This window comes from Kogia breviceps, unplaced genomic scaffold (genome assembly GCF_026419965.1).
Source record: "Kogia breviceps isolate mKogBre1 unplaced genomic scaffold, mKogBre1 haplotype 1 scaffold_57, whole genome shotgun sequence".
Lineage (NCBI taxonomy): Eukaryota > Metazoa > Chordata > Mammalia > Artiodactyla > Physeteridae > Kogia > Kogia breviceps.
In genome coordinates, this window is record NW_026712012.1 from 928634 (window position 1) to 938959 (window position 10326).

Below are 10326 nucleotides of genomic sequence, written 5' to 3' on the forward strand. Positions count from 1 at the left end.
CCCAAACTCTTCTCCTTCAAACATTCCTATTCTAAGCTTGATGAGCCTAAAGTGACAGTGCTGTCATCACGTGCCACAGGGTGACTCCTCCAAGCCCGTAGTTACTGGTTACATGATGCTACTGATGATGACATCCCAGAAGAGCCAGCTTTGCAATATCACCATTTCTGGACTCGGCACTGGGTCCCTTTCCACGGACAGAGTGGAGTGGCTGTTTCCACGGGCCCCGTGGTGGAAGAGCTCACCTAATGCAGCCAGGACTTCATCCTTTCCAGGTGATTCCAGGGTCCTCATTCTCCCCAGACCCCCACCCACATGGCTGCTGGCTGCTATCTATACGGGACCTTGGTAATCTCCTAAAATTAGGGTTATTTTATACACAGGTAATGGGTTGAATGCTGGTCCCAAAATATGTTCCCCCCAGAACACAGGAACCGGACCATATCTGGGAAAAGCGTCTTTGTATATGTAGTTAAGGGTCTCAAGGTGAGGCCATCTGGGGTTAGCGTGGCCCCCAATCCAATTGAGAGAGTCCTTATGAGACAAAAGAGGAGAAACACAAACATAGAGGAGAAGCCACGTGAAGGCAGAGACAGGAGGGCTGCAGCCGCAAGCCTGGGGATGCCTGGAGCCCCCCAAAGCTGGAAAAGGCAGGAAGAGCCCTATCCTGGAGCCTCTGGAGGGACGTCCATCCTGGAACACCTTGATCTCAGATGTCTGGTCTCCAGGACTGGGGGAGGGTGAATTCCTGTTGTTTTAAACCACCCAGCTTGTGGTCATTTGTTACAGAAGCCACAGAACAGTCACACGGACCCTGCTCTGTGGGACCCTGGAAGTGCGGGTCTCATTAAAGACCAACAGAGCCTGGGTTACAGAACCCTGAGAGTCAGCACTGGGCCCCAGAAATTCTAAAGCAGTGGCTGGACACCAGAACGTTGAGGGGTCAGTCGGAAGCCAATCCCTAAGGGTGCCGGCTGCACACGGCCTCCCCAGGTTTTTATGCCTGCCTGTACAAGTTGGGGATAAGTATTTCCATCCTGATTCGGGACCTCTGATATCACCGTTCACGCTGCCAATTAAGAACCCACTAGTTACACAGAGGAAAACCCTATCAGGAAAACCCTTGCTCCAGTGGTAAACAATTCTGAAGTTGGTCAGAGGTGGGGAATCATCTCTCATGCAGCCAGCAGCCCCCCCGCAAGGAACGTCCTCATTGCAAAGCTGGGGGACCATGTCAAGGCGTCCCTGAGTAAACATGAGCTGACCCCCAGGCCAGCTGCTGCTGAACTGTTCCCACCCTTCCCAGCTAAAACACCTGAATGTGTGCAAGGACTTGAAAGCCTAGAGGAAGGGCCATGGAGCCACACCAGCACGGAGGCCGACTTGGGGCCTGCAGGCCAGCCAGCATGGTCCTGGCCCCGGGCGCTCTTCTGGAAGCTTTCCATCTCCCTGCCCAATGTACCCCTCCTGTCCCGGCGCCCACCGCTTTTCTCCGTCCTCACCTCTGCCCGGGGAGAAATTCCAGCGGCAGGTATGGGTGACACATCCTCTTCTTTAGCAGGTGGCAGCGCGGCAACTCCTGCAGAAAGTCCACCAGAGCCCCACTCGCACCGGGCCACGCACAGAGCCGTGGGCCCTACTCCCTCCCACCAGCCCAGCCCCGAGACTGCCGATGGGGCAGAGAATATGGCGTCAGGCACAGCTGCAGGGGCTCTTGCTGCCTGGAGCGGTGTTTATATTGACCTCAGCCCAGGCACACCTGGGGAGGACTGGCCGGCCGGGTCAGACTGCCCAGGTCAGCCACTCCTCGCCCCTCAGGGGCTCACAGTTGCATAAAATGGACCTTCCTGCACCGGTCAGTTCCAAGGAACACGTGTAGGTCCTGAGGGTCAGGATAGACAAGGGGCTGCAGCCCTGGCTTGTTTTCTAACCATTTTATCTGGCCCATGAGTGGGAGACAACTTCAAGAAGACCCTCTCCTAATAAGAGGAACCCAGGAGTCAGGGAGAGGAGGGGTGGTGGGTGGAGACAGAGACCTGGTGCCCCGGCTGCAGTGGAAGTCTCTGGAAGACCAGGCGGAGGGAGGCCACACAGAGTGAAGCCCAGGGTCACAGACCTGTCGGAGCTGCTGTTTGTTAGTTCAAGTCCTGCTCTGAGGTGCTCTGTGTCAGCTCTGAGGGACAGGTGAGATGGGGGTGCTCTGCAATGAGGGCTATGTGCACGGTTCCTGTGTGCCCAGCCCTGCCGTGGTACCTGCACAAGGGTGTTCCGTATCCAAGGAGGGGCCTGACCACGAGAGCCCCGTGGGCTGCTGGGTAGCTGCACAGGTGAGCTCCATATCCTGGGAGGGGCCTGACCACGAGAGCCCCGTGGGCTGCTGGGTACCTGCCCAGGTGAGCTGTATATCCTGCGAGGGGCCTGACCACGAGAGCCCCATGGGCTACTGGGGAACTGGTAAAGATGTCGGGACAGTCAGTGAAGCCACTGAGGATATGCATCCAATAGTTCCTAATTCCTACACCCTGCTGGTCATTGTACCATCCCCCAGGACATAGTATTCTGTATGAGACGTACATGATGCTTTCTTCTGTATTCCATTAGTCCCAGAGGTCACAGAAATTTTGGCTTGTGACTGGCAGGACTCAACATACAAGGAAGACAGTACTGCTGGGCCGTCCTCCCCCAAGGGTTCAAAACTTCCCGCACCACCTTTGGGGAAACTTAACTAAAACCTCAAAGATCTACCTCTGGAGAAGGGAACCCTCCTTCAATATGCAGACGACATTCTGATCCCCAGCCCTACTAAGGAGGCCTCTGAACTACCTAGCCAATAAAGGATAGAAGGTGTCCAAGACAAAGGCTCAAATATCACAGACTAAGGTGACCTGCCTGGGCTTCATTCTCACAGAAGGTCAGAGAAGCCCATCCCAGGAAAGGGAAGAAGTCATTTGCAGCCTTACCCCTTCTAAACCTAGAAGACAGCTTAAGGGTTCCTAGGGAGGTCGGGGTTTGCTGCATCTGGATCCCTAACTACAGTCTAATAGCTGGGCCTCTATAGGAAACATTGAAAGGAAAAGATGATGATCTGTTCGCATAGAATCCAGAAGCGGTCTTTCAAGAATGGAAAGAGCAGTTAATTCAGACCCTTGCCCTGGACCTCCCTAATTTAGCTAAACCCTTTGACCTTTACATTCTGGGTAGAAAGTGAATCGCCCTTGGAGTATTAGTGCAAAAACTGGGACCTCTTGAAATGGAACAATGCAAGAATGCCCTCCAGGTAGGAGAAAGTACGGTCACCAAGGGCTTGGCCCGCCGCCCCATCCAGCCAAGATACTGGGGGTATCTAAAAACCTGGAATCCGCAGCCCGCAAGGCCAACTCCCTCCTAAGGGGAAAGGACCGCACACGGTGATCCTAACCACCCACCATGCCCTGAAGTTGCAGGCATCGCTCCGTGGGCACACTGACCTCGAGTGAGGAAGCCCTCCAACTCCAACCTCCAGAGGGACAACTGGGGGCAACGGGTCCCCATGATGACCCGTGTGACCATCACTTGACGTGGATCTTCTCTCAGAAAACAACAAGAGCGTGCCCCAAAAGAGCAGACTACTGCTTGCAGGACTTACTGCACCCAGAGCGGAGCTCATAAGCTTGGCGGGGGAACCCTAAATAACGCTGTCACCATAGAAACGCCTACAGACACCGCGGTGACGGCGGCGGCCATGAGACCGGCTGCACTCCTGGCTACTTGAAAAGGCCGTTGACTCAGTGGCCGTCATGGGTCTGGATCACCACCGGCCCTGGACTGTGTGGGAGTTGAGCAGGCAGGGTTCTGACACCTGGTGCTGTTTGTACGTTAATTCAGGGGCCTAATTGAAGAAAGCGCAGACTACTGGTCAGAGCATCTAGGCTGGCAGAAACCGTCTGCCTAAGGTGGCCGAACAAATGTGGGCGGGGTAAAACCGGCCCCCCCAGCGTCTCTGCGCATCTCTTTCCTGCACCCTTAAAGGTCATTAGAATCTATAACACTTCAAATGCTGGGGCTCAGGCGGACGAGCAGTGAGGGAAGAGCCCTGGGGACAGTCAACCTCACCTGGAGGCTGCTGGGGAGAAGTTCTGCCCCTCCCCCCGGGTATGAGGCCTCCCGACTCAGCACGAAGCAGTTACAGAAGCGGGGTCTGCACCCTCAGCGCCCCAACAATGAGGAATGGGACAAAAGGCAGAGGAGGGGTTTGTCACCGGCAGAGCCCATGAAAAAATCCTGGGAGATAAAAATAGAATCCGGGCAATAAAGTAAAGTCTAACGTTTATTCCTTTGTGCTTTGTCTAATTTCACTTGCTCCTAGGTTTCCACATGCAGAGGTCCCACACCCGGCACTTCAGAACCTATTTCCTGGTGCAAAATGGCTGGGCCGACACCTCAGCTCGCGGGGCCCCATGCAGACTCTGCGACATGGAGCCTGAGCTCCAGCCAACCCGGCCCTCGAGACTCCGCCCCTTCCGTCCCGCTGATGCTGCCTGGATCCCCACACAGCAGCCCCGCCCACAGCCCTCGGGGGAGCGCACGCTCTCACCTCTCCCCGTTCTCTGATCAGAATCTAAAGTTTCCTTTGCTTCTGAACCAAACTCAGTCTCGTTCTCTTGGCTCCAATGACACGGGGCAGGGGACCCTTGTTGGGGCCCACTCTGCAGGATCAGTGACAGAAATTGAGAACATTGTAACTTCAATGAACAGATGTGTGAGCCAAACTGTAATTAACCTAGAGCCGTGTATAAGGCTCAGGTAAAATAAGATGTTTCCAACACTTCCATTTGATATTTCCATCACTTTAGTATAGGCAAGTTCAGTGAAGGGGATTGTCTTATTTGTCAGGTCAACATTGGAGAAATGAAGTGATTTCTTTCCAAGGATGTACATCGAATAATCTTGACTGAAGCTTCAATATAGTTTTGAATGCTTTTCCATTGAAAATGATACCTCTCTTTCAGCTCCCCCATTTCTGAGAAGCATAAAATCTTATAATTTATTATTACCAAAGGGGAAAGGTGCAGGGAGGGATAAATGAACAGTTTGGGATTAACACGTACACACTGCTATGTATAAATAGATCATCAACACAGAACTACTGTACAGCACAGGGAACTACACTCAATATTTTGTAATAACCTAGAAGCGGAAATAATCTGAAAACGAATAGATATTTTTATTGACATCATCTATCAATGACAGATACAATGTACCCTAAGGGAGGCCGATGGTCAGCGCTTCTGACCCTGAAGACTTTAATCATCTTAAGTTCGGACTCTGCCTACTGCCCAAGGCCCTTAATGAACATACGTGTAGCCATAGCGTAAAATTCCCCAGTTTAGGGTTCAGGGAGACACTGATTTGGAAACATCCCTGGTGTTCTCTTACCATGCACGGGACCCTTCCTACAGCTAAAACATGACTCTGACACCCAGAAGGTGGTACACCATTTGATCGGGAAGAGTTTGGAAAAGGCATCTCATCTCCTCATCTCCAGGGAGTCGGGTTCACCCCTCCAGCGTCTTTCCTAACAATCTCCCCACTTGGGGATGTCAGCACCTTCAACCTCCTGTTGCGCACAGTTTGGAATTTGTCCAGAGGATGAAGCGGAAGGATGAGAAACAATGAGAGAAAAGTCCTAGGTGTTCGGACAGGCACATGTCACTCTCATTTCCAATCAGGAAGACGAAATGACCAGAGGCTAAGATTGCCCATGGAAAAAGAATACGGTTTGAGGAAATCCCACTATTTTGTGGCCAGTTCCAAAAAACACAAGTTGAAAAATGGAACTCAGGATCACTAAAATTCACGAAACTGCAGAGTTGAAAATATCTATCATTGAAAAATGTCTTGAGGGAAGTCACCGAAAAGGAATTGTAAACAAGGGAGAATGGCAGGAAAGGGATTTGAAGAGGTAAAAAGGACTCATCATGAAAGCACAAAAAAGGGGCTGAACATCGCCAACGGTGCAGTTAGCCAAAAAGGGCGTATGCTTTTTTCCTGAATATATTCAAGAAAAGGGCATACACCCTTTTTAGCCAACCAAACAGGTGGGCATTGCAAATCAATACTACAAAAAGTATCACACTTCGCATCAGTCAGAAGAGCCATCCTCATAAAGTGTAAACACCAGAAATGCAGGACAGGGCGAGGAGTGAAGGGAGCCCTGTGAGGCTGATAGTGGAAATGTAAATTGCCAACGGGCACACTGAAGAAGTGTACTGTGTTTACTAAAACATCTAAACAGATGAGCTACAGAGCATAGGGCACTTGCACTCATGGGCGAATATCTTGGGAAAAACAAAAATCGTCAGGATACAGGCACCCCAACGTTTACCGCCTCTCTGTTTAAAAGAGCCTCGACTTGGATAAAACCTAAATATACCTGGAAGGAAAAAATGGATAAAAGAGATGTGGTACATATGTAGAGTGGAATATAACTCAGCCAGGAAATCAATGAAATAAGGCCAGTTGCATCAACTCAGGAGGAGTTATGTAAGATCATTCTAGGTAACATAAGTCAGAAAGAAAAAGACACATATCGTAAGATATAACTTAAAGGTAGAATCAACAATGGCTACACATGAAACAAATTACAAAACAGAAACATAGTCAAATATGTAGAAAACACACATAAGGCTGCCAAAGGGGAAAGGTGGGGAGGGGTGAGGCATTATCCAGGAGGTTGAAATTAGCAAAGATACCGTTCCAAATACCAAATTGATAATAGACGAGGCCTACACAGAACCTCAAAGAACTGCACTCAGCACACTCAAGTCACCAGAAAAAATTCTATACGACTGTTAAGAATCTGAAAAAGAATTTATTGATGTCTGTTTCTACGTGAATCAAGTGGATGTAGAACAGCAACAAACAGCGTTGAAAATCAGCTGTAACCAATATAACAATAGTAGAAAAAGACAGTGACAGACATAAAAACCCTTATAACTTTTGCTCAGGGGCTATGATGCAACATGGATTGAACACACCTAGACACACAGCAGGATGAGACATAAGGTTGGACACTCTTGGGACTGAGAGGATTGGTGAGGTTGAGTGAGCAAATGCAGACCCTTTAAAGTAATACTGTGTGCTACCCATTCCATGGGTCCCAACTCTCCAGGTGCAACGCAACCTTCCTACAGCTAAAAGCTGCATGGGAAGCCCAGAGGATGATACACCGTGTGATCATGAAAGGTTTCGACAGCGCACCTCATTTTTCATCTCCTGGTGCTCGGGTTCACCATTCCAGCCGCTTTACTAACAATCTCCCCACTTGGAGAATCAGCACCTTTAACCTCCTGTTTCGAACAGTTTGCAATATGTGCCGAGGATGAACGGGAAAAGGGGGAACCAATGAGAGACTCGCTGGAGGTGTTTGGTCGGGCACATGTTACTCTCATTTCCCATCACGAAGAAGAATTCACCAAAGGCTCAGCCTGACGCCCCGAAACCAGGATAGGGCCTGAGGCGATGCTGTGGTTTTCTGGGCCAGCTCACAAAAAGGGCAGTTGAAACATGGAGCTCAGGGGCACTGCAACTCACAAACCTGCACAGTGATAAATGACAACTACCATCCAAAAATACATTGAGTTAAGGCAACGAAGAGGATTTGAAAGCAAGGCAGAATTGCAGGAAACAGATTTCAAGAGGTAGATTGGAGTTTCCTTGAAAGCACATGAAAAGCGGCAGAACTTGGACAATGATGCAGTTGGCCAAAAAGGGAGTATGTGTTCCTTCCTGAATATATTCAGGTAAAAAAGCATACACACGTTTTGGCCAACCAAGCAAGCTGGGAGAGCAAATCAGCACTACAAAGAAGTCTCACTTCCCCCCGGTCAAAACGGCCATCTGAAAAAAGTGTAAAAAACCACAAATGCAGGACAGGCCATGGAGAACAGGAAACCTTGTTATGCTGACGGGCGGGATGAAAATTGCCGCAGACACTCTACAAAAGTGTATGGTGTTTCCTAAAACATCTAAACAACAGAGCTACAGAGCATAGGGCACTTCCACTCATGGGCGTATATCTTGGGAAGACTAAAAATCAACAAGACACAGGCACCCCAAAGCTTAGGGCTGCTCTGTTTACAAGAACCTCGACTTCGGTACCCGTTCCATATCCCAGGAAAGAGAAAAATGGATACAGAAGTTGTGAAACTTATGTACAATGGAATATCACTCAGCCATGAAATCAATGTCATAAGGCTAGTAGCAGCATAATGAGTGGATTTAGGTACGATAATTCAAAGTGAAAAAGGTCACACAGAAAAAGAAATTTATCAAAACATATCACTTATAGAGGGAATGTAAACATGGCTACAAAGAACTGAATTAAAACAGAACAGAGTCACGCTTTTAGAAAACACACTTATGCCTGCTTCAGGGGAAAGGTGAGGGGGGGTTTTCATAAAACAAGAGTTTGAAATTAGCACAGATACCGTTCCAAAAACCAAATATGTAATAGACAAGACCTACTCCTTGCTCAATGAACTGGACTCAACAGCTCCTATTCATCGCAGAAGAAAAATTCCAGCCCTTGTTTCTCAGGAGCTCTGGGGTCTACCTGCGAGGTAAACTTAACTCACCTGGCACAAGGCGGCCATCCCGGGTTTCACATCAACATGATCTCAGGCACAAACCTCCTGGCTTTTCCATTGTGTCTTTAAGTTACTTCTTGAAACAACTGCACAACTATGACAAAGATATAAAATCAGGCATCTTCTGCCCCAGTGCCTGCTCATAAATGATTTTCTGCCACTTTAATGATAAAGATAGAACATTTCAACATTCTGCTGCCCTTATTATTTGTCATTTTTCTTGATATTTCTATTGAATACTCTTTCAATATTTTAACAATGGAACATTTATTTACCTTGTTCCAGACCCAGCCTGTAGTGGTAAAGGTTTTGTTGTTATATTTCTATTATGTTTCCTTTAAAAATCATTATGCTATTTAACTGGATTAAGTCAATTCTACAGGCATTTATCTTATGATATTGATGAAATTAATACATAGAGGGCAGTAGTACAAGTTGATTGTACTCCAGAGCCTCTATTAGCACAGTTAAGTAAGTATAACTATTATCTATATGTAAACCAAAGTACATGCCAAGTGAGACTCTCCGACGCTTCTTCACTGTCTGCCCCTCAAGCCTGTGAGAAATGGAATATTTCTTGCCATCTCAGTAAACAAAAGATGCCACAGTCATCCTCTCCAATGTGAGCGGGCAGGCCCTGAGGAACTCAGGATGTGCAATTACAGAATGCAGGCCCCAGAGAGCTGAGGTGCATATCAAAGGAAGGAATTCGTGAGCCTGACTCCGGCATCTTCGCATAAGGAAAGCCCTGCATTCCTGTAGAACCTGGGAGAGCAGGTTCTCCTTAGCTGACAATCACCTTTTCCCGTCCCCCATCACCTGCGCCAGCCCCCCGCCCTGTCCCCTCCCCCCCCCACGGTGCTTTAGCTCAGGGACGAAGGGGCGCACAGGGCCTCGGCTGAACAAGAGGCCTGGGAGCCTCGGGAGGAACTTTCGCCGCTTTCCCCGCCGTCGGGAGGAGGGTCGCTGACGCTGCGGCCGGACCCTGCGCCTCCCTCGCCCCGTGTCCCCTCAGGACGTTCAGCCGCCCTCTCCCCACGCCCACCGGGCCCCGCGAGCCAGGCCGAGGGCAGGGCCGAGAGGAGGGGCCGAAGTTCCCCGGGACCAGACCCCGAGGCCGCTCGTTCTGCACAGCAGCGGCGGGTGGCCGCGAAACCCTTCCCCTCAGAAGCTGCTCTTGCGCGGCCGCCCGGGCACCAGACCCACTTACCCGGCCCGCCGTCCCCACGACTGTCGCGGCTTCGGCCGCCGGGGCCCCTCCGCAGCCGGCAGCGTCAGTGAGGCCGCCCTCCCCTTGGGCTCCGGGGCAGCTCCGTGACGGCGGAGGGAAGAGACCCCGAGCCGGGAGCTCCAGCTCTGAGGAAACGCGGGCTCCGTTCCGGGCGCAGTGGGTGGGGCCGTTCTGCCCCGAGGCCTCCTGGGAGGGGGCGGGGCGCCGGGGGAGGAGCCGCCAGGAGCTCAGGGCCCCGTCGGGGGGCCTGGAGGGGCGGCCCGGCCTGAGGGCCCCGCCCACTGTGGCCGCAGCACAGGCCTTTTACCTGCAATCCTACACAAAAAGTCAGAAAGATACACACGGTCTACAGTGAATGTTCACAAATGGTGGTTGCTGCTGTGCTTACTATCCTATTAAACGTGGGAAATCCATAACACACTTGAAGTTAGAAGTTAACTATGAATGTTTACCTTTCCTTATTATGTC

At 50.4% G+C, this 10326-nt stretch overlaps 1 long non-coding RNA gene across 1 annotated transcript in view; it reads right to left on the bottom strand.

Moving 5' to 3' along the window:
- Nucleotides 1-10011, bottom strand: part of LOC136793488 (uncharacterized) — a 203853-nt gene extending 193842 nt beyond the window's left edge. The window contains exons 1-2 of the long non-coding RNA XR_010838777.1: nucleotides 9838-10011; nucleotides 8616-8721 (exon numbers count right to left, since the gene is read on the bottom strand). This is a non-coding gene — a long non-coding RNA (uncharacterized lncRNA). The remainder of the gene's footprint in view (nucleotides 1-8615; nucleotides 8722-9837) is intronic.
- Between the last annotated feature and the right edge of the window lie 315 nt (nucleotides 10012-10326).